This window comes from Dermacentor variabilis, chromosome 1, assembly GCF_050947875.1.
Source record: "Dermacentor variabilis isolate Ectoservices chromosome 1, ASM5094787v1, whole genome shotgun sequence".
NCBI classification, from domain to species: Eukaryota; Metazoa; Arthropoda; class Arachnida; order Ixodida; family Ixodidae; genus Dermacentor; species Dermacentor variabilis.
The window spans coordinates 199,225,488-199,248,231 of NC_134568.1; the positions used below are offsets into that span (position 1 = coordinate 199,225,488).

Consider the following 22,744-nt stretch of genomic DNA (forward strand, 5'->3'; position numbering starts at 1 on the left):
GGAAATTTGACCCTCGTTGTCTAGTGCTGCGGAGAGCTGCGAAGCATTCCGCCCCGTTGAATAACCTCCGGAAACAGCCTCCTAAACCTCTCGAAATGTCGTCGATGCCTCGTGAGCAGTCTCAACGTGCCCACCGGTTTTAAAACTGCGCTTGCTTATGAAAGCGGTCTTCCCATCCCGGCGCGCGCGCAGTGCGTGCCGCGAGACGAGGGGGCCGGGCCCAAAGGGTGGAGGAGGGAGGCGCGGCGAGGGAGGCGAGGCCGGGAGGAGCCGCGGGGGAGAGGGGGCGCAATGGCGAGGAGCCGCTACTAGAGTCCCATCCGGCGCGCTTAGGAAGGAAGGAAGCACCGGATTGGCTCCGGAGGAAATTCCGCCCGGCGCCGGGGGCGCACAACAACGCCGCCGACGCGAGTCGAGCCCGACCGACGGCAGCGACCGCGGCCGGGACCCCTCGCGGCTGCCGGCACCACGCACGCTGACGACGACGCCCGCGACCAGCGCGTGGTGAGTACGCCGCACGGGCCGCGTGCGGATCGCGAGCCGAGGTGTGCTCGCTCCAGGGTCTCGCCAAGGCGCCCCGGCGCCGCCGTTGTCGGCACGTGCGTTTGAAACTCCGAATCGCGCCACGTTCGGAAGCTCACCGTTGCGCGAGGTCAATCGGTCGTCGGGTTCAGCGTCAGCCGTAGCCCTGCTCTAGGCTAGTTAAAAGTTGCCTCGCAGTTCAGTGGTTTCGTCCCTGAGAGTACCGACTCCATCCACCTGTGAAAGGAAGCATGTGAGTACTTTGCCGAGAGAGCGCCGTCTTTGGTTGTTTAGGGCGCGAAGGAAAACATAAACGCGCCCTAAGCATCCTCAAAGATGACAGAAAGTATTCTTTATTACCGCTGATGGATTGTAAAAGGTAACATATCTGCACGTTGGTTTTACCTCTCACGAATTTGCACAGCAACATAGAGTAGTCATGTTCCGCATTCACGTAATATCAACCATGTGTTTATATGAATCATTTTGGCACGTATAATTACTTCTAAACCATATATATATATATATATATATATATATATATATATATATATATATATATATATATATATATATATATATATATATATATAGGGAAATTTAGATATACTTACAGTAGAGAGCCAATGGCAATAGCAGTAAATATGGTGCAGCCTGTCGCACCCGATTTGCACAGCAGCGGAGACAAACAGAAAAAGGAAGATTTTGAGAAACGTGCATATCTTAGGAACAAACAGCGTTTCAATACCACCTCGATACGTTGTGATAAGTGAATTTCAGTGGCTCTTTATCGTACGAGTCTTAAAAACGTTTTATGTATTTCAACTGAACCTTTTAGACTGCAGTCACGACATATACGTTATGCGAGTGGCGCCGTCTTTTCTCGAATTTTCTCACGGTTCAGAACAGCAATGACGCGATTTAAAAAGCGAAACAAACGAAGTTGGTCCATTTTTCTAGTCAGATTTTCGGTCGACATCGGTCATTCAGAGCTCGCGAAGGATGCCTGCTTTCATAAAGCAGCTAATTGAATCAACATGCCGCCTGAACGAATTATTGAAAATTTGACAGCATGTGACGATAAAGTTGTATGCGTCTTTCCCTACTAAAAAGTGATGAATGCTTCTCCTGATATAATCCCTTCTTGAGGTGAAGCTGGCGTCCTGGAGATGCATACAAGAAATCCACTTGTTGTGGTTACTTCTTGGAGGGAGTTCTTGCAGTTACTCGCGCTATTGAAACATGCTCGAATATCTTACAGCGGCATTAGCACCTCGGTACTGAGCATCCTGAATAGACACTGATGCGAAGCTTGATGTGGCGACTAAAAATATATGGAACAGACATGTTAAGCTCGACAACCTCATTCACGTTTAGGCAGAACATCTGTGAGCCTCCATGAACTATCAGGACTGATGCATACTAAAACGAGCTTAAGAAATATATTACTGTTCGTGCTACACTTGTTTAGGCAGCGCCAGGAATCCAAATGTACGTTTAAAATCAACGTCGCCTGAACACCTAACTCGAGAATGTGCGTAATAACAGTACCAAAATAGCGCTTCGCGGCTGGCGAACGTAGTCATTTTCACTGGGGCTGCGATTAACGATGTTTTACTGCGAGACATGTAGATAAAGGGGATACCGAGATAGAGAGCGATTTCTGAAGAACATATACTCCTAGGCAAGATCACTGCAGTGGTGTTCAGTCATTCTAATGCTAAAGAAAAGCATGATTATCATTGCGGCGTGACACTTACATGGTAACACCATGGCGGCTTGGGCTAGTTGGTATTTACTCGAGAGGGCAACCACACGAAAAGGTGAAGTCCAGAAAATAAGGTGAAACACACACCAGTGTTCACCTTCTTTTCTGTCCTTCGTCTTTTTACGCTGTTGGCCTGTCGAGCATTTACATGGCTTGTGGCGATTGTCTTCCTTTCCCTTGTGGGACTGCTTTCACGCATTAAGAGGTAACAGACGGAACGAAGTGATAGGAGAGGGGCTCTGATATATTATTTAACTCGTACCGTATGACACCGTAACCTGAAAATGCAGACGTTAACCAGAATTAGAAAGGATGCCATCGCGAATGCATCCCATATTTTTTCATGTGTTCACGCACCATGCTTTTGCTGTGGCATCAGTATGTCACAGCAAATATGAATAATTCTAGTCAAACATTAACGTTTCCTTTGAAACGATATAAAAACACCGCACACATGTGTCATCACTTCTAAAGAGAGTGTTGCAGGCTAGTAATGTATTTGGTCGCAATTGTGAGTAATGCCTGTTAACGTAAAAGAAAAATAGAGAGAAAGAAAGCGCGCAACAACGATTGAGTCCAAATAAGCACTTTCTGTTTTGAGTAAACCCTCAAATAAAGTTATGAATCATTTCACAATATGCAAGGTACTCTTGATTCGTTTTTATCCGCGTTTGACGACAAGGCAATTAGGAGAATGATACATTGCGCAATATCATGCTGGTTTATATAGCTAACAATAGCACAGATTTGCAACATGCAGCTCTGTAACGCTCCCCCGCACACGTTGCCCGTTCTTTATTCATCGTAGCGCATGGATGTTTTGTAACCTTAGATATCTCTGGCGACATGCTTGCGACCTGTGAAATGCTGTCATGAAGTTACCTGTTATTTTCCAGTGAACGCACAGACGCTTATTAAGAATCTAAAAGATATCGTAAAAAGAGAAATACGTTTGTGCAATGTATTCGCGTATTGCAGCGCCACTTTAATCTAACGATTTTTTACGTCCGCTGCTCCGTTTAACAATCCATCAATCTGACCAGCCGATTTTCTTGAAAACGTATGCACCCAGCGCCGCTCGAGCTAATGAATAAGGACGAAGACGAACACAACTGGAATATGTGCGCCATCGCATAAGGAATACCATACCATACCATGTTCACTACATTGTTGCAGCTCAAGAGTGCAAGGAGCAGGAGCCGCAATAGCAGGCCGGCAAGACCTTATCGCCGCTGGCCGCCGTGTTTCACGAGATCAGTGTCACGTGCTTGCCGCAAACTGCCATAGCGCTGCGCAACGAATGCAGCTAGCAGCAGGCTCCGCTCTACGTTACTTTTTTTACAAATACTGATTGGTATAGCTAGCAGGTGTCCATCGCTACTTCAGAGTGGTGAAGCAAATTGAATTGAATTGTGGTGTTTTACGGGCCAAAACCACGATTTGATTATGAGGCGCGCCGTGGTGTGGGTCTCCGGATTAATTCTGACCAGTCTTTAACGTGCCTCCAATGCACGGGACACCCGCTTTTTGCATTTCGTCTCCGTCGAATTGCGGCCGCCGCGGTCGGAATTCGATACCGTGACCTCGTGCTTAGCAGCGCAGCACCAGAGCCGCTAAGCCACCGTGGCGGGCAATGGTGAAGCGGGTGTTCGCTGCAGCTGACGAAGGAGGCGCAAGACAGCGGAAACACTCCCGCACCTCATAAGTGCTAACGTTGCGCTTCTGCGCTTGTACCAAGTACGCGTGCGGCATCTCGGTGTAACGGTGTTGCAATAAATTTGACGTCACTTTTTTACAGCTTTTAACCATGACCACACCACTGCATAGGTGGCGTCTCTCATTTCCACGGTGGATATGCGCTTTCGGACGAGTAGAGTGCGACATTTTCATGCTGCATTGGGCGCGATAGTGAAACATGGACCCCCGTCTGGACCAGCAGGCGTGAATTACGCTTCCGAGGGAGCAAAAGAAAGGCCGCAGCTCGTTTCTTCGCAGTTTTACGGCCTGCAGACCGCGGCCCATCACCTTTGTGTGCCCCGGTGAACGAGCCGGAAATGTGTATCCTATTGTGACGGTGTCGATCATTCGCCCTTCTCATTTCAAGCGAGCGGTCTGATAAGCGAGCGAAGCATTTTCTTTTACGCCGCGTAGCAAGAAAGAGGCCGGCGGAGGGGGGAAGACGAAACAGAGACGAAAGCCAAAATAATGTGAATACAGTCTCTGCTTGAAAAGGGACGTTCGCCGCTCGCACTCGGTGCGCGAACACTTCCAACAATTGGGCGAACAGTGAATTTGTTGCAGCTCGGCGCCCTTCCAGCCCGGGTAACACGGCGGATGTATGTGACGTGAGGCGGGCAACGCTGCGCGTGTGTTATGCGAGCGATAAGCACGCCATCGAAGGCACGCTTATTTTTTCATTGTTGTTTCCATTTCCGGTTCTAGAAATGCGGATAAGCGCTGCGCATCGAGACCGTGCCCCAACCAACTGCGAGCAGCGACGCAACCGGGCCATAACGCGGCTCAGCTAATCACGTACGAAACCGGGCTAGCGTTGGCCGTGATGAGACAACTGACGTGGTTCGAGAATCCGAATAAATAAATTTTGGCCATTGCGAGACATTGGGCCTGAGAGATGATTTCTTCTCGTGCAAGCTTGATGACCGCTCAGAGGCAAGAGGCGCAGGGTATCGCAAAACGCGCACCGAAAAAGTTTATACATACACAGTATAGTGAAAGAAAACGCAATGCTTATCGTTTGAAATACATACCTATGAAGGAGACTTACAACGTCCTTGGTTGTTCTGTCTTGTGTTTCACCCCTTTGTCATAGTTACTGGCCCCTTTCGCGTCATAGTGAGCATAAGCGCGTCACTCAATATAAGAGCAACGAGTGACAGAAGTACGGAACCGAAACTAAGAAAATAAAAAGGCGTTTAAGGAAGATTGGACGCTGAATTCCCGGAGATTTTCGCACGTATTTGCCTTTGTCCGGTCGCCTTCGCTAATAATATTTCCAGCATCATGATAGGCCGAAATTTGCTCTTATGAACAATTCTGGAGTGATAGCTTTTTGTGAATAGGCAGCCCTGTTGGCACACGGTTGAACGAGTATCGTGGAGGTGATCTGTGCTGCGCCGGCGCTAACTTCAGGAGTTGGAGGGCACGGAGAAAGCGAAACAGGCACCTGCATCGCCTAAACAGTAACTAACGGCTTTATGAAAGCTGGAGAAGTTAGCCGGCTGTATGCAAGCCCGTCATGCCACTCTAAAGAAGCGAAACAAGCCGAAGATGACGCGGCACACACTTAATGAACACGCACACACAAAGACGAAAGCACCCAAGTTATTCACGAAAAGGTGTTTCATGCAGACGTAAATATTAATGGGCCGCTTTCATAGCCTCTGACCATCCGAGACATGGTAGAATAATTTCTTTGGAGTTTCGGTATTTGCAGTTCTTTTTCGGCTATTGAGCGGATATTTTTTTTCTTCCCTCCTGGCATCTATATTTCCCTCGTTATTCGCATGTCTCCACTGGTCAGTTGTTAGGTCTAGAACGCGTGTGTATTAGCAACTTGTGCGTACTCCGTTTTTCTTTTGAAACGAACCCGTATAACACCAACACGCATGAACAACCCGCCGTGGTGGCTCAGTGGACATGACGTTCTGCTTCTGAGCTACACACTAAGAAAAAAAGGAGTATCTCTTACTCTTTTCGGAGAGTCTGGACTCGCCACGTATACGACACACTTTGTGGGAGACACGCGAACACTCTTTCGGAAGAGAGTCCCGAGACTATCTGTGCTCGATACAAGGTGGTTACGTGATTCCACACCCAATAGTCATGCACACTCTCTTGTAGTAGTCTCCTAACCCTCTCAAAAGGGTCACACGACTATTGCTGAGGGAGTCCGTTAACTATTCTGCATGAGTCAGACGACTCAAGATAAAGGGTCACATGACCGCTGCTGAAGGATTCGGGTAACAATTCTTGATGAGTCTGATGACTCCAGCAGTGTGTGTCAAGTTACCCTTAGTGCGTGGTGCAGGACTCTTGCAGATAGAGTAAAATAACTAATCCATGTAAGTCGTTTGACTCTCGGATGGCAGTGTCGAGCCGCTTTTCAAAATGTGTCACCAACTTTTGCTGTAAGTACACACGACTACAGCTAGTTCTCAAGATGACTACTGTAAAAAGACAACATATAAGAAAGAACCCATAGCAAACTTGCCAAAAAGGACATGGCAGGTTAGCAACAAAAAGTTAACATTTCATCACCGTTTGTCGTCTTCTGGAAAATTCAAATGTATTAGCACAGAATCACCATGAAAGCAAGACAGTTCTCATTACTATTAAACTGGAATCAATAGCCAACCATGCAAAACAGTCTTAAATAAACATCCAATATGTAGCCTGCAGGTGCATATGCATGACACTGCAATGCAACTCAGAACCATAATGAGACCCCAAAATATTATGTAACTCATGTAGAAGTTCAATTCAGCACTGCACAAGTCTCTAATGTCAAAACATTTATAAGTTACACCTATTTCACTGTTCTTCGAGACGTGTTTTTATTTAGAACTTTTTAACATTTTAAGCACGCAAGCTACACATAATAAATAAAGGCTGCACTTATGTACAAAGGAGACCCAGATAATCAAGTGCAATAAAAACAATATTCCAACTTAGATTACATAATCTATGCATTATACTATGCTTGCTGAAAACAACTGGTTGGCAATTGATAATCCAATCTAACAGTAAAAAGAGCTGTCTTACCTTATGGTACTCTTGTTGGCACTTTTCCCCCACAACATGTGCGTGTTAGCGTCAGTTGAAAATTGATCTGAAAAATACCACATTAAAAAGTTGTGCATCAATTTTATTCTGTCATACAACATGCAACAGTGTATAAAAGCTTCACAACAGATAATATTACAAAAATAGATACAGCAACATTTATACTAATTGTTTATTTATGTTGACAAACATACTTTTCCAAGACGAAGCTTAACAGCTGACACAGACAATTTCACAGATTGCAATAACCACTAACACAAAACTTGCCATAATGCAAACACGCTGACAAAATATGTAACACAGGTCGCTGTATTTTGTTACGGCAAAGATAGCACATGAATAATGAGGACAAGGGAGGAACCAGAACACATAAACAAACTATACCCAGCTGCATGCACGCAGCTGTAACAATACACATTGTGCCCCAAGATCCAAAAGAAACAAAGAGGAAGATGTGAGGAAGGCTTTTTTTACTCATCACAAGTTATCCTGTAAGAGCAGATTATGCACTGGCTGTAATCTACCCTCAGCACATACGTAAATAAGTTACATTAGGTGCCACATTTACAAATCACTCATATGATGTTCTTGTGATTGTCGTTATTCCGATTTTTAACTTGGAAAGCATGACTGAGTTACGTAAAGCCTCCCAACGGCTTGGCACATATACAGAAAGAAGTGTTTCTATAAACACTGGAGGTCATGGAAGGATGACTGGCACATACCTCTTTTAATTCTTTTGTCTTTGTCTTTATGATTATCTACCACAGTAGTCTTTTGTAGAGTGAAACACATCCAGATAATACGCTGTGGGCAACAAAGTGTGAATAACTGTTCTTGATATCTACCTTTCTCTGGTGTCCCGCTAAGGTAAGATTGGTGCAAAAAATTGTCTTCCCAATGTATGCGTTCCCACAAAACAGGAGCAGATGATAGGCCACATTAATGCTGCGCGAAATAACACATCTGTTCTTAACTTACCACTGTCATTCCAATCTGGTGCGATTTTCTGCTTTGTTGTGTACTCTAGCACAGGTGCTACGCAGTTCACTTGGTGCCCAAAGCAACTCTCACACCATAGCATGATGTAAATTTTGTTTTTCAAATTCTAAGCGAAACTCAGGTTATGGGGGACAATTGCAAACTTACAGTTTTGCTTTGTATCTTCATTATGTTGTAGAGCAGGGTAGAAAGCAAGAACAGATATTTATAATTTGGGTTCCCACTGTGCATTGCATGGATATGTTTCAATGAATGATACAAGTCTACCATATCAGTAACTGGGAATATTGTATGTAATTGAAATTTTGCGATTCCCAGTGAAGAAACAGTTTTGACAATATGTACCAAGGCAACTAGGTCACTCATGCTCACAAAGGAAACAAAATAAAAACAAGCAAGATTACAAGAAGTTCGAACTTGCAAACTGAGGTGAGACACCTCACATGACTGATTTATGTATTTACTGAGCATAAATTACATCTGGCGCATAATCTGCTTGTACAAGATGACAAACAACAAGTTACTCTTGCTTTCTCTCTGGGGCATTTGGCTCTTTTGAACACATGCACATTGTGTGGCACAGCTGTGTGGATGTAGCTGGGCACAGCTGTTAATCAGCATCAATCTCTTTTTATGGTCCTGTACTATTATTGTTGTAATTTATAATTAGCAAATAGCCTAACTATTGGGTTGATCAGCTCCATTTTAAACAAAACATACTGACAGATTTCCCTGTTTATCGCTAACAAAGAGATGGGTACATCATTTCAGATTTCAAGAGCTGTGGAACAGAACAAATGCCGAGGACAGAAAATCTACAGACCAATACCTTTTTTTATTAAATGCCATGCACTAGCCCTTTCTGCAACGAATACCATTATTACCAAAAATTGTAGCCTGAAAAAATAATTGGGAAATATTTACAAGAAAGTGCACATAAAAATATTTTGCCACTATGTAGGACATAACTAAAGAACACCAGCTATACAAAAACCAATGACAATTCAAATCTACATAAAACTCCCCATGAATGGCAGTATATTCAAACCTCTAGTACAAATAATTAAAAAGAGTTGTTTCCAGAAGCATTTCCCCTTAATAAGTGCGTGTTAGTGTTTCTACAAAAGGGTTAGAAAATGCCTTCAGGCATACCATAGGGAGTTTTATAAATAGCACATGCACGCATCTGCCTAAAAAGCCCCACGCCCTGCTTGTATTCCTTAGTCATTTTTCTGCATTCTGTTGTATGTCACCGTTTGGATCCCTTAACACTGAGTGCGCAAAACCAAAAAACAGCCTATTAATACACTGAATTTTTAGCCTGTAAAGGGATTGCGTGGCAATGGGGGCAGCCAACTCTAGTGTGAGAACAAACAAATATTTGTTCTCGCGTTAGTGAAACCAGTAAAAATATAATCTCACAAATTTGGAAATGAATGCGCAAAGAACCTTGCTGACTGTCACATTATTGTCCCGAACAAGATCTTTTGGTGTTTACAATTCCTAGTTTAATTCACTTATCTCTAGTAAATGGGCTCTGGCCTAGAATACTCAGTGTAGGAGACTGACCAAGACCTGGAAGCCAATGTTTAAATCTGAAATAAAGACATTCGTCCCCCGACCACATGGCACTGCTTCGTTATCAGAAGAAGCATGCATCCATGGACATATAGTCTGTAAAATTATTTATACATCATCTGTAGCGTCAATCTTGCATTAACAAATTCTGAAAATTAGGAAATACATCTGCTATTTAAAGCACTGCTGTAAACCTGTGTGTTTGAAAAATGCAATACTCAAAAGGTGTAATTTAACCAATGTGTGCATGAAACCTATGCTGCCTTTGACATTCGTCAGTGTGGCAAATAAGCACTGAGAAATGCCAAGGGTATCATAGCTTTTATGTCTCAAACTTTGCATGCGAGTACCACTGGTATCTTTGCAGCGAAAAAAAGTCATATTACTACCAGACTTTTGAGAGGAACCCATGTTTCTCTAGTTTAATATTTTCTTTCTTGTGCTCTTATATCCTTGAGTTTTTCAAAAATAACGGGTGCTTGAAATAAGTACTCCATATTGCTCTTAAATTTATCCTGCACCAGAGCCCATGTTAAGTTAAATTTCTTGAACACATTGCAGTGCTGTAGGTTATCAAAGGAAGAAAAAATACTGTAAGTTTGCATTTTAGCCTTCTGTACAACAAGAATTAAGAACCTATCAATTACATCCACAAGTACAAAAGAACTATGAGAAACGGGGCATAAAGACGGGTATACATTATAATAGCAGGAGTTGATGGTGAGAATTCTGCGAGAAAGGAACTATTAAAACTAGGTGTAAGAAACATATGAATTATAATATTAGAAATATTTGCAAAGAATTTGAAGAGACAAATAGAATGTCTGTTCAAATCACTCCACCCCAACATTCATCCATGGTTCGATAAGTGATCGATAAGATAAGAAACAGCTGGTGATGCTGTTTGGATAGATGGAAACTGAGGTACAGCTGTGAAATAGACGGAACACGTAGAGGGGTCACCAAGTGTTGCGCGCTGGTTGCACAGCAGGTTTCCTTGATCTCTGGACTCACTCGACACTGATGCATTGAGCCTGCTTATATGTAGTTCGCAAGAGGCCTGGCCCGAGTATGTGGCATGGCTTGGGTAAAATTTCAAGGCAACCTGAAAAACACAGATCCAAATATATAAGCACCAAAATATTCTGCACCATAGGGCAAATCTGAAGTTTACCATCTGCACATAGCAGATGATGAAAACAGATACAAGTCACCAGACTCAAGGTATATAAATGTGAAAAAGTGTAAATGAATGTGAAGAGCTGCTTGTAGGATGGAATCCTTCATTTTGTCTTTTCTAGATCAATAATAGTATCTTAACATAAAGTCAAGTGTACACGACCCTCCCTATTTGTGTCAGTAGGCTATTCCATGCCAGCTGTTCCAACCTGGCACACGACCACTTGGAATTTCTTTTTGAAAACTGGGGGCCCTTCAATATAGAACAAATCTCAATTTCACGCAATACTTAAAGCAAAAAAAAATTTTACTGGCGTAAACACTGTCACATTTTGTGTAACGCACCAAACTATGCATGATAAAATGGCATAGCCAAAAAAATTGGTTCCTTCATTAAGAGGGCCAAATTTTTAACGACATTGAAGAGAGGCCTTACACCAAGAACTTGACTGCTTATTAGCCACTGCTCACTTTATTATGGCCGATTAAAATGGACCAAATGGCTTATTAACATTATTTTCACAAGTGACCTACAGCAAAAGCTGTAAATTTATGTAATCCATGTGTTTAGGACTTGTGCTGTGTGCAAGAACTGGTTTCAGAAAGATACATTATGCAGCAGAGCAGAGAGAGGAGGATGAACTTGGGAAAGAAGTCAGTTTTGGTGTACGTTAATTGGCCTACTTACCATTGAGGCAGCCCTAGTAAATTTATGCCAAATACCATGTATGAGAGTACACTGTATTGTTTTTAAATTGGTAAAGCTTTATCAAAGTAGTTTTTGTGTTACGCAAGAAAACAATTTTACAATTGGTCCCTTGTAGTTTCAAAATTTGCATCGCATTTCGTCTAATACACACAGCCTCTTGGAAGCTAAGACAAAATGCATAGACTTGAGCATCCCTGCACAGACAGAAGGCGAGTCTAAACTGCTTCGAAGTTACTTCTTTCATTGCTGAGTGGCTACAAGCCACTTCACTCAAAAAGACGCCGCTTAATTGAAGGTATTCACCTGAATATTTGTGTCTGCTGTCAGCCTACTTGGCATCATCACTAAGGCTGCCAACTCCCTAGTGGACGTGGTCGGGGCATGGTGGTGGCACGATGCAGTGGCAGAAGCTGCCAAAGGCTCCCAACTCCCTAGTGGACGTAGTCGGGAAAGGGTGGTGGTAGGACGCAGGGGTAGGAGCCGCCAGAGTGTACCTGCAACAAATTGCACAAATGTTCTTAGTTCTACCACGTCACGATTTACAATAAAAATCTTGCTGTCTGTGTAACATGGCTACCAATACAAATAAAGGCAAACAGTTAGGTCCTACTAGACAACTATAACCCCGACAAAAAAGAAACGGTACTTATAGGGACACTAAAGTGAAACAATAAAACAGTTTAGACTAATGAAGCATTGTTTGAGAACCCTGCAGGCAGTCATTTCAAAAAAATAGTTTATTAGATGAGAACATGAAGGTCCAAGTATCAGTATTTGAATTTCGCGCTGAAACCCCAGCACCGGTACGTCAGCGTGACGTCGGGGATTCTAAAGCATCTTTTCGCATTTGGGCTGTGTTGGCTGAATAAAGGTTCCTGAAACTTTCCATGTTTATTATTTGGTTCCTTTAGAACCCAATGTAGTCAATCTGTACCGCTATATATATTTAGTAGGCCCTAGAAGATGCCATCAAAATCCAAGACATCACAGCCCCCAGGTGCGGGAACTTAAGTAGGCGTCGCCACCTGTATTTCGTTCCTGCGCTTTTCATGGCTTGCCAAACGTCTTATCGTTGTAAGACTGGTGTTTTTGGTGTTGTAGAACGGTGATTTACTGATGCAGAAGAAATCATCAATCACTTTAGTGTCCCTTTAAGTTTATGAAAATCCAAACAATGAAAAAAAATGTGCAACCGATTTGTGCATGGAAGCTTGGTTGAAGTGATCTGCTAGTCAACTGCAAGCCTGCCACCTTAAAATGTCATTGTAAATTTCTTTACATGCATTATGTAACCTGCATTTATACAAGTTTAAAATCTCTTAACATAAGTAAATCACCAAGCTAATTCAGTTAACGAATTCCAGTGGTCGTTAATGCAACAAAGTGCAAGCTCGGAATGAAGCTGGCCAAACTGGGCAGTGAAAAATAACAATGTGGTTCTCTACATCTTGTTTTTCTGGCTTTCGCTCTAGCGTTGGAATATACAAGAATTTTGACATTCCTGATATTTCACCCTGCTAATTTCTATTCCATAATGCATAATACTTGAGCAAGAGCAATACTGCTTTCTTTTAACTGTAAATAGTGATAGAACAAGAAAATTCGCTGGAGCCAACGTTTTGAGAAAGATCTCCTTTTTGTCGAAACATTGGCTGCAGCGATGCTCCTAGTTCTACGGCTCTTCATCATGTCAAGTCTGTCTTCCTGTGTACCTCTGTACTTTCAATGTTATGTCAATGAAATTGTAATAACAGATCATTAGTAAGTGTAGCTGCTGAGGAATTTGGGCTTGTTGGTAGATAACAACAGAATAACTGCGCAACATAGAGATACGGACAAAGGAGGCTTGTGTGTGTTGTCTTCTCCAACCATGTCTCCCCTTTTGGCAATTACTCTGTCTCAATGTATAACTATTACCCTTTGCACAATAATACTAAAATGCATAAAGACAGGAAGGTGGACACAAAAATTACAACAGATAGCATCATATGCTAATGAGATATGCAAAAGTGCCTGCTACAATTTGTCTCACCCATAACGTGCTGGATAAGATGGCGACTTCTGGCTGTTGCCATTTCTTGAATACGTAAAATAAGATACATATCAAAATTATAAAAATACACAGGACAACAGCAGTAGCCGAGGACATAACGCATTGTTTAGTACAACAAGTGAAACTAAACTCTGATACACGGCAGACGAAATTTCCTTTATTAAGTTAGTAGAAAAATACACCACACTTCATTTCATTCAATACTGTCAGCGTTTCTTGGTACAAAAAAAGGTATTTCTGCATGGAAGCAGCAAAATAATAAATGGCCTTCTATTTTTACAAAATATGCTGCAGCGATTAAGCCAACTACAGCTGTATATACTTAAAATTGTTGTATGCACATTACAATAGCCAAGACAGGATAACCTTGGGTTCATATGCAGCTCACTGGAAGGTACAACTTTGCAATCAACTCATTTCTGCTTGGCAAATATACGCACTAACATAAAACTACAAATAAAAGGAACCTTTTTTCATAAAACACCGGACTCGATAAAAAAAATCCAGTAGCAATATTACAATTTCACCACATAACACAGCCAGGTTTTGTAAGCCTAGTAGGATTTACTATATAAATGTTGCAGCAAGTTCATGCTTTTAAATATTTACAAGCGTGAAAATAAAGATTACGTAAACATAATACATTATATATAGGCTTAGATTGTAAGCTAATGTGTTTTCTACTTACAGCCAAATGTACATAAAATTTGTTCTGTTTCAGCGCTTTTAAAGCGCTGTGTCTGTTCGCTTGAGCAGGCAGCCGCTTTACCGCTCTTAAAATATCTGTGCTCCCACATCGCCTGACACTGGCATACAGCGTTGTAGCGCTTTTATTATTCGCCGTAATATACCTAAAGCGCTAGTAAATCTTCAGAATACACAAGCTGTCTTTTCGACTATCTGTCTTCGCCAGCGAAAGTCACACTGGTGCGAGTATTGTATCTACACATCCAGTTACGCAGTACTTGATATTCTACGGATTTTTCGATGCGACAGGCCACTCGTCACTAGAGTCGTTAAGAACGGTGTTTCTCCTGGCAGTACAGCTTTGCAATAATTTCAGATGCTCTCCTGAGGCTTCCGTCTGCCAGTAGTATTTTCGCATACATACGCGCACGCATGCCTAAGAAACGTCTGTGAACTGCCAAGAGAAACGTGGCGCAAAATGTAGCCATACCGGAAGGGCAGAGTACGCGCCGTTTGTAAACTCGGAACAAAAGCTGATATGCTTACCTGAGACGTTAAGAGAAATATGGCACAGGTCACTCCCCGCTGGTAGTCGTTCGTATGCATCTGGTCGTCTCTGTCCGTTGCGATCTCCCATATCACAATGAAAGATGCAATGCAAACCGCAGCACTTCGGGCGCTTGTAACGGTCCGGCGAGCTGCGCTTGCTCGATGTCGGCAAAGACGACATCGGCGACACGCTGCTGCTGGCGGCGGTCCCCCTCGTTGCAATCACACAGCACGGACAGAAGCTCCCACCGTAACTTGCCGCAACGCCTGGTTGCAGTCGCCCCTAACGCAGCGATTTCAGAACCACTCAACGACAACGTACTCGCGCGTGATGCAGCGCAACTGTAAAATGGCGTCATGCTACTGACGGCTTCGGCTTTGGATCATTTTGTATCTGCACAACTGAGCAAAACAGTTGCGCTAGTTTCGGTTTTGTTTCCTCGCGTTGAGATAAAAATTGTTTTGCTCACTGATAATTTTACGTCACTTAAGTAATGTTCACGAATGAAACAGCCATGAATTTAACACGCGTCTTGAAATACCCGCTACGTTCACTTGGCAGAAGCAAAATTTGCTCTTCCGAGTGTGGTTGCGTATGAAATCTATCGTTGGGCTGTCGGAGCGTGCTCGAAGTGTGAAGACGCGGCGTAATTGTCCTTAATTTGCTTAGATATAACGGTGCGGCTGCCCTTGATTTCTGTCGAGTGCAGTTTGCTCTGATGTAAGGTAGAACTACAAAGCCGCCCATGTTACTGAATGATCTAGTGCACCTGAAGCTCCCAGAACTCCGGTATTTCCTCCACAAGTTCTTGCGACTGTGTGCCGCTGTCACCAAATGCGAGCGTAGTCAGCAACACATTTTCTAGAGCTATAGTTCACCGCTCTATCACGACATGGAGAAGCAGCGTGGTTGGTACTTAGTAAAATTTTTTATTTATTGCGAATTTTGCGATTGCAATTATATGGATACAACCGCCGAAATATATCTGTCGGTGTTGCCGTGAGCTTACGTATATAGTCAAGTGCGATAAGATCCTATCCTGCGCCGTTGGCTGTGCGCGTTAAAGGAAGTGTACGAGAGTGAGCCGAGACGTATAGTGCCTGGATGGGTGTCCCAAGTATCTATAGCTGGGCACGTGATAAAACGCGCGCAAGCCGGGGAAAGGAGGCGCTGGTTTAGCACGCTCCTCCTCTGGCCGTTGCTCTAGCCCGGCCTGGCGCCACTCTCGCTCTGTCTTGGCGATAATTTCCGATAGGTGCAAAGCGGGGGAGAGGGGGGAGAGGGTAGGGCGCTTTTATAGCGCCATTTCAAGTTTCGGAGACGATTTGAAGGACGAGGCAGCAGAAGCGTTCTGTCCGCTCTGTTCGCGCCCTTCATCACGCCGACGCTGTGACAGCGAGTGTTCGCGGTCATTGAATGAGATCTATTCATGCTTGCACGCGCGCGCGTGACCCCATGCTTGCTAATTTACGGAGTAAGCGATTGTTTACCGCACTTTATTCAGGCGATGAAACTACGAACCTTGGTTCGTGCAGTTGTTCGTTCAGTGGTTCATGCAGCATTGGGGGGAAAATGCTACACTTTTGTTTTTACATTTCTAGGGGGTTCAAAAGCAGTGCTGCGTACGCTAATGTTTGTTTCTGGTCGCGGAACGCAACGCACTGCGGTAGCCCAGTGGCTGCGGTGGCCCAGCTCGAGGGTCCAATCACAACCGCAGCAGTCGCATTCCAATGGGGGCATAATGCGAAAACGCGCGTATACTGTGCATTCCGTGCACATTTAAATAACCCGAGCTGCTGAAAATAAATCTGCAGTTTTCCATTACCGTGCGCCTCATAACAAGATCTTGATTTTGGAACCTAAATCCTCAAAATTTAATTTTACGTAGCGCAATTACATTTACAATCGGCACTGTTGAGTGCGCCTACTGAACTTGTTATCTCGTTGCAGTGCTCTCTTTAGTAGCCAATGCTTTTTTTTAGATTTACTTATGGTCAGAATCCAGTGTGACAAATTCGGGTATTCCTTAGTATAGAAGCCAGCTATCACTTAAGTGTGTGAGATATTAACGAACATGTTCAAGGAAAATCGATATTTGGAGTTCGATGTAATTGCAGAACATGACAAGGACGAAAGAATGATACACCGCATTACAACCAGGACAGGAACCCGAGGGCCTGCCTAAAACAGAAGACGTTATCTGGTATTTCTTTTCCTGCATTTTAATCTGTCTCTCGCCAGACTCATCTCGAATATCAGAGGAGTCGCGATCTTTCACGACGACTCTTCGCGTGTTATTAAGAGTCAAACGACCCATACACAAATGTTGACTCTTGTTTTGTGACTCTACCCGCGCGAAAATGGGTCTTCGAAAGAAAAAAGAGAGTCAAGTTGCCGTGACTCACTTTTTACTCTCTTTTTTCTTAGAGTGTAGTTGGTTGTACTGCCGGCTGCGCCAGCCGCATTTCGATGGCGCTGGAATTCAAAAATGGCCGTGTACTTAGATTTAGGTGCGCGGTACCCTAGGGGGTCAAAACTAACCCGGAGCCACCTGCGACGGCGTCTCTCATAGATCGTGTGTTGCTTTGGGAAGTTGAACTTCGCAATTTAATTTTCGGCGCATAAACAGTCCCCAGCACACTTGTCTATAGCGCGGGAGCGGTGTGCGCGGAAGCGTGCTTTTGTGCCGTTTAGTGGAGGCTACTGAGTCGCGTCCATTTACTTCTCAGCAAATGGTGCAGTGTGCAGTCGCGCTACAAAGAGAGCGGCTCTAGTGAGCGATAAGTCACGCGAAACGATGATGCATGCCATCAATTTCCATTTTGGCGAGCGTTGAGCTTCGCTTGGCCTATAGCGTAGAACTTGTATTAAAATTACTAGAGAAAAAACTCTGACGCGGCGATCGTTCAGGCAGCATGGGAATGATGGTTAGTACATGGATTTGTCGAATCTTCGTGCTTGTGGCTTCAAACATTCCTGCGGCTTTATTATCAAACGTCCTTTACGGCTTTAGCAGATAAAGCTAAGATTAATTTGCCTTTATCGGCTTAAATATCGAAGTAATCCTACATATCGAAACGCAGAATGCTATGAGATTCTGTGCACATGCAGAATTATTCATAATTGCTGTATATAAATCGTAAATTTTGTTGAAAATGAACAATTTGCAAAGTCACAGAGTCGTTTGACGCCACAAGGATGAAATTTAGTCAATCTATGTATTAAGCATCATCCTCAAGGAGGAGGAGACAAAGGAGAGGAAAGACAGGGAGGTTAGCCAGTGTAAGTACCGGCTGGCTACCCTGTGCTGGGGAAAGGGGTAAAGGGAATAAAAGGAGAAAGAAGAAGAGGGAAAAAAATGGAAAAAAAAAGAGAAAATTCACACAGTAACGCGAAACTACGCGCTACAACGTTCAAAGGCGGTCGCACAATTCGCAGTTCCTTAAAAACTTCAACAAAGCCCTTAAGGCCTTGAGTGCCGAAGCCCGTCTGGACCAATGTCCTAGAGCTTTTTCCTCTGTAAAGGGGCGATTGTCCAGTTTTGCGAGAGCGGTCACGAGCACTTTTCTTCGCACTGCGTAACGGGGACAGTCACATAGGAGGTGTTGAATCGTCTCCTCGCAGCCGCAGGTCATCATCCTCAAGCTGGCTGAACGGCCATGCTTGCAGCCCTCACAGACACTATAACGACAGAGTTCCTACTAGTAATTTTTGTAGGAAACTCTTGGCCTACAGAGCGGTGTCACTGATAAAATGGAGCAGTTAAGTCATCAGCTGCACGCAAAAGTATGATGCGTGGCTGCTCGCATACGTTGAGAAAGTCCAGTACTAACCGGCAGGAGCAATTCCACCTTTAGAAAGACAAAAGAGCCGCAGCTGGATGAATCTTACAACACGGGCTTGAAGGAACTGTAAGTGAACAAGCAACGAACATATGTCCCGACACCATCACTTACTGGGCTTGAATTGGACAGTTACTCCGCAATGCCACAAATATACATTGTGCCCCTACGGTGCTTGATAGCTTCATAGAACCTGTGGCAAAGCCACCAGTCCACCGGATGAACCTCTACTCCATATATCTAGAGATGCTCCATGGATGTATGGACACCGTTGGTAACCAGATGAACAGCTTCTTGCAGCAGACCATTAGATGGGAAGTAGTGAAATCAGTGGAACTATTGATAAAGCAACAGAGCAGCTTGCAAGACTGCTTTTTCTACCGAGCAAAACGGATGACAATCTCCGTGATGACGAGTGAGTGCCGCGCAACATTCTCAAATCAAGAATTGGATTGAGTGATATGGTTCTGTCCAGAATGCAGACGGAGCCAAAGGACACTAAACAGTCTATATCGGGACTAAGGTTCGAAGCTGGGCTAGTTTGCTTGCACTTAACTTGGCCAACAGTGCACACGGCTGGAAAACAGAGAATCGCGACACAGGCGCTGTTTCAACGGTTTTCAGCGCATGTGTGTTTGTTTCACTTTGCCACATCACTTCACCGTTTCTCACGTTGAGTCTTTTTCGGGGCTGCCAAAATGTATTGGTAGAGAGTTGTAGCACACGTTGCAAATCAGTCCTTCTCAAAGCTTTATAAATACACTTACAGGGCGATTTCAATAAACTTAATAAATTGTATAAGCGGAGGGTCGTGTCAATTGCTGAGTCGAAAACAAAAACCACAGTATTTGAAGCGTAAAAATACTGGCGTTTGACCGTAAATGCTAATTAAATAACATGTTGACTGAAAACAATCCTAATATAAACTCCCAGACGATCAATTTACCATCCTCAAGGCAGTAACTTGGGCTTCTTGAGTACGATGAAGTGCTATAGACGGGAAGAAGAAAGGAGAGACAGACAGGACGAGCGCTACTAACAATTGTGCACATTTATTGGAAAATTTCGCTGCAGCAGGACAGTGCGCGCATGCGCCCATGACACTCTGAAACCAGCGACAAAAAGAGCAGGTGCAAAAAACAAGGCGATACGGCAAAATTCACATACAACGCGTGAAGGGACTGTGTATATATATAGATGTATAACACTTCAATATGCTTAAGAATCCCCCCAATAGTACTTTCGTGAAAAGTTGCACAGATACAAGTCCTTGTTGTTCGACGAAATCGACGACACACGCCGTCAAAGTGGTAGCGACATGTTCAGCAGCTGTAATCCGTGAAAAGAATCCATTGTGCCTCCGGAAATCGTTAAAGGGACCGCATGATACAAATTTAAGCAGGTAGAAGCCATTGGGGGTAATGATAGTGGTGTTTCTGCGGTCTTTGACGTCGACAGTAATCTTCCTGTAACCAGAACGAAGGTCAATAGCAGAAAAATAGTGGCAATGCGCGAGGCAATGGGAACACGGCTCTTTCGTGACTTCGTTGAGGATGCAGAAGTGCCAAGTGTCGCCCTTTCTGAGAAGTAGTGCCGTAGTGCCGGCGACGCCCAATGACTAGAGGAACGCTCAACGGTGACGCTGACAGGCGTTTTATCGACTTTTCTTTCGATAGCCTGACATTCTACTGCACACAGGCAATATGGACGTTTGTGAACATGGCTTATTAATTTATTAATTATGGGGTTTTACGTGCCAAAACCACTTTCTGATTATGAGGCACGTTGTAGTGGAGGACTTCGGAAATTTCGACCACCTGGGGTTCTTTAACGTGCACCTAAATCTAAGTACACGGTTGTTTTCGCATTTTTTTTATTGCGATAAAGACTTGCCCTTAAGGCATAATTCTTGATGCGTATGTGTGTATTATATGTGTGCTGTGAGGCCTGTGTTGTGTATGAATTGAAGCAGTGTTTTGTGGAATCTGTTTTCATGTATCGTATCCAGCGGTCATGGCTGGTTGTCACACTGTAGCGGAGGCCGGCTTGCAGTAGGAGACGCGAGCGTTCCAATTTTAAACCAGTACATGTCCATATTAGGTGGTATGCGTCTGCTTCCATCACAAATGCATACCATTTCCGCATTTCGTCCCCATCGAAATGAGGCCGCCGTGGCCGGGATTCGATCCCGCGACTTCGTGCTCAGCAGCCCAACACCATAGCCACTGAGCAACCACGGCGGGTTTTTGTGAACATGGCTAACCGGTGGCATCGCTGGTGCCTATGCTATGCGCAATAAACGAAGTTTGACCGAACATACGGGCATCACAGTTAAAAACACCGCGGTACAAAGACAACAAGTGGCGAAGATCGTGAGCGTAAAGAGGCACAAGTGCAGGGGATATCGTGTCATTACAGGCATCAGTGGAATTCAGGGCCATAAGGTCGACGCTAGCAGGCAACAACGTAGCAACAGTAATAAAACGCATAAGGTTGTGCTCATCGAAGATACGCCTGCAGGGTGGAAATGGCTGCGATGACCCTAAGTTCGCGAGCAGAATGTGAACGTGGTTAACGGCAACCTTCAAACCACAGCCGGACATCCACGGTCGCAGATAGCACGTAAGCATCGTTTGAAACCGGAGGAATCACCGACAGCGTGACGCAGGTGATAGCGTAAGACTCCAGACGGTCCAAATCATTGGGACATAACCATGTCGATGTGTTGGTGGCCACATAAGTTTCAAGAGGAATTTCTAACTGCAGAAGGCGCGGTACGCATTCAACACGAGCGGCATAGCTGGACAGAAAATCGTGGCCAACAGTAAGATCGTCAGGCACTGATCAAGGACAGTAAATAAAACAGACGTCTGACCAGCGATATACAAACGACTTTTGCACATACCTGCGAATTAAAGTGTTCATTCATCGGTGACTCGTACGTCCAACAAGGCAGCCGTGTGAGCCCTCTCAGGGGGCGACGACGGAGGTGGGTGTTCGTAACGGATATTTAGGCGCCAATGCCCATAGGCTCTTATAATAGGCACGCCGTCGACTCCAACGTCTATTCAATGGCCAGAAGATTGTGTAATATGGGCACAGCCTGTAGATGATTTTTGGTTCGATCGGGCAATGCAGCATCGCCTCTTGGATGTGCATTATATAGCATTTTGAGATAAAGTAACGCGAGATAGTCAGCGACGGGTAGATTCCAAGTAGCGGTGATCGGTAACGGCAATCCTCTGCATGGTGACGGTGAGCGGGTGGAACGTCCTGTTGTAACAGTTGTAACAAACAACGGAAGCTCATCGCTCACTAAACTGAGCTTGCTTCTTGTCGTAACTGCAATAGTCGAAGGCACGCACTTAAGGGCGATGATGACCAGCAACAGTAGCAACATTGTGATACCTTACCGACTCTGCTGTAATAAAAATATATGACTCTATCGCGGAGCACTCGGCAGGAGAAGCGTCAGAAGAATGGGGCTGACATGATTGATTGATTCTTTATTGATTTATCACATATACATGTGATGGGAGGCGAAGGGAAAAGCCATTCAAGGATGGCTTGAGGGAGTGCTTCGCCCCCACGCTGGCAAAGACAACAGCAGAGGCACACACGTCCTGTTCACATGGTCGTACACATTTACAAACATCAATGTAGTCCGCGGCAAGGATGGGCTTGATGCCAACGTTCGCCAACTTCTGGCGATCAACAAACTACATCAGGGAGATCGAAGTGCACTAATCGTCGTGTGGTTGGCTCCGTAGACGAGAAGAAAAGGCACACTCGATCTCGTGGGGGAACATGCGCACTAAGCTGTCGGGGGTAAGCGGCAGACGGCGCACATTGGATGTTCTCACAAGACGTCAGACGATACGGTCACGGTGTTGGGCAGGCGCTCGAAGTAATGCACAATAAGAGAAATGTTTGAGATTGGCAGATTGAAAGTGTTGAGCTCGCGGCTCACTATATCGAGGTCCGGCACATGGTTACAAACCTGCCATCAAATAGCCAAGATGCTCTTAATATACGTGATTCATGACTCAGT

General features: G+C 44.3%; 1 protein-coding gene and 1 long non-coding RNA gene across 2 annotated transcripts in view; one reads left to right on the forward strand and one right to left on the reverse strand.

Moving 5' to 3' along the window:
• The first annotated feature begins 376 nt into the window (after window positions 1-376).
• The window catches only part of LOC142590728 (uncharacterized), a 225,907-nt gene continuing 203,539 nt past the window's right edge, over window positions 377-22,744 (forward strand). The window contains exon 1 of the mRNA XM_075703161.1: window positions 377-504. The gene's annotated coding sequence lies outside the window, so the exon portion shown is untranslated. The remainder of the gene's footprint in view (window positions 505-22,744) is intronic.
• LOC142590724 (uncharacterized) lies at window positions 7,155-14,233 on the reverse strand. The gene is made up of 3 exons (XR_012830235.1): window positions 13,594-14,233; window positions 11,865-12,055; window positions 7,155-10,778 (listed from the first exon to the last, which is right to left on the reverse strand). It is a non-coding gene; the product is annotated as an uncharacterized LOC142590724 (long non-coding RNA).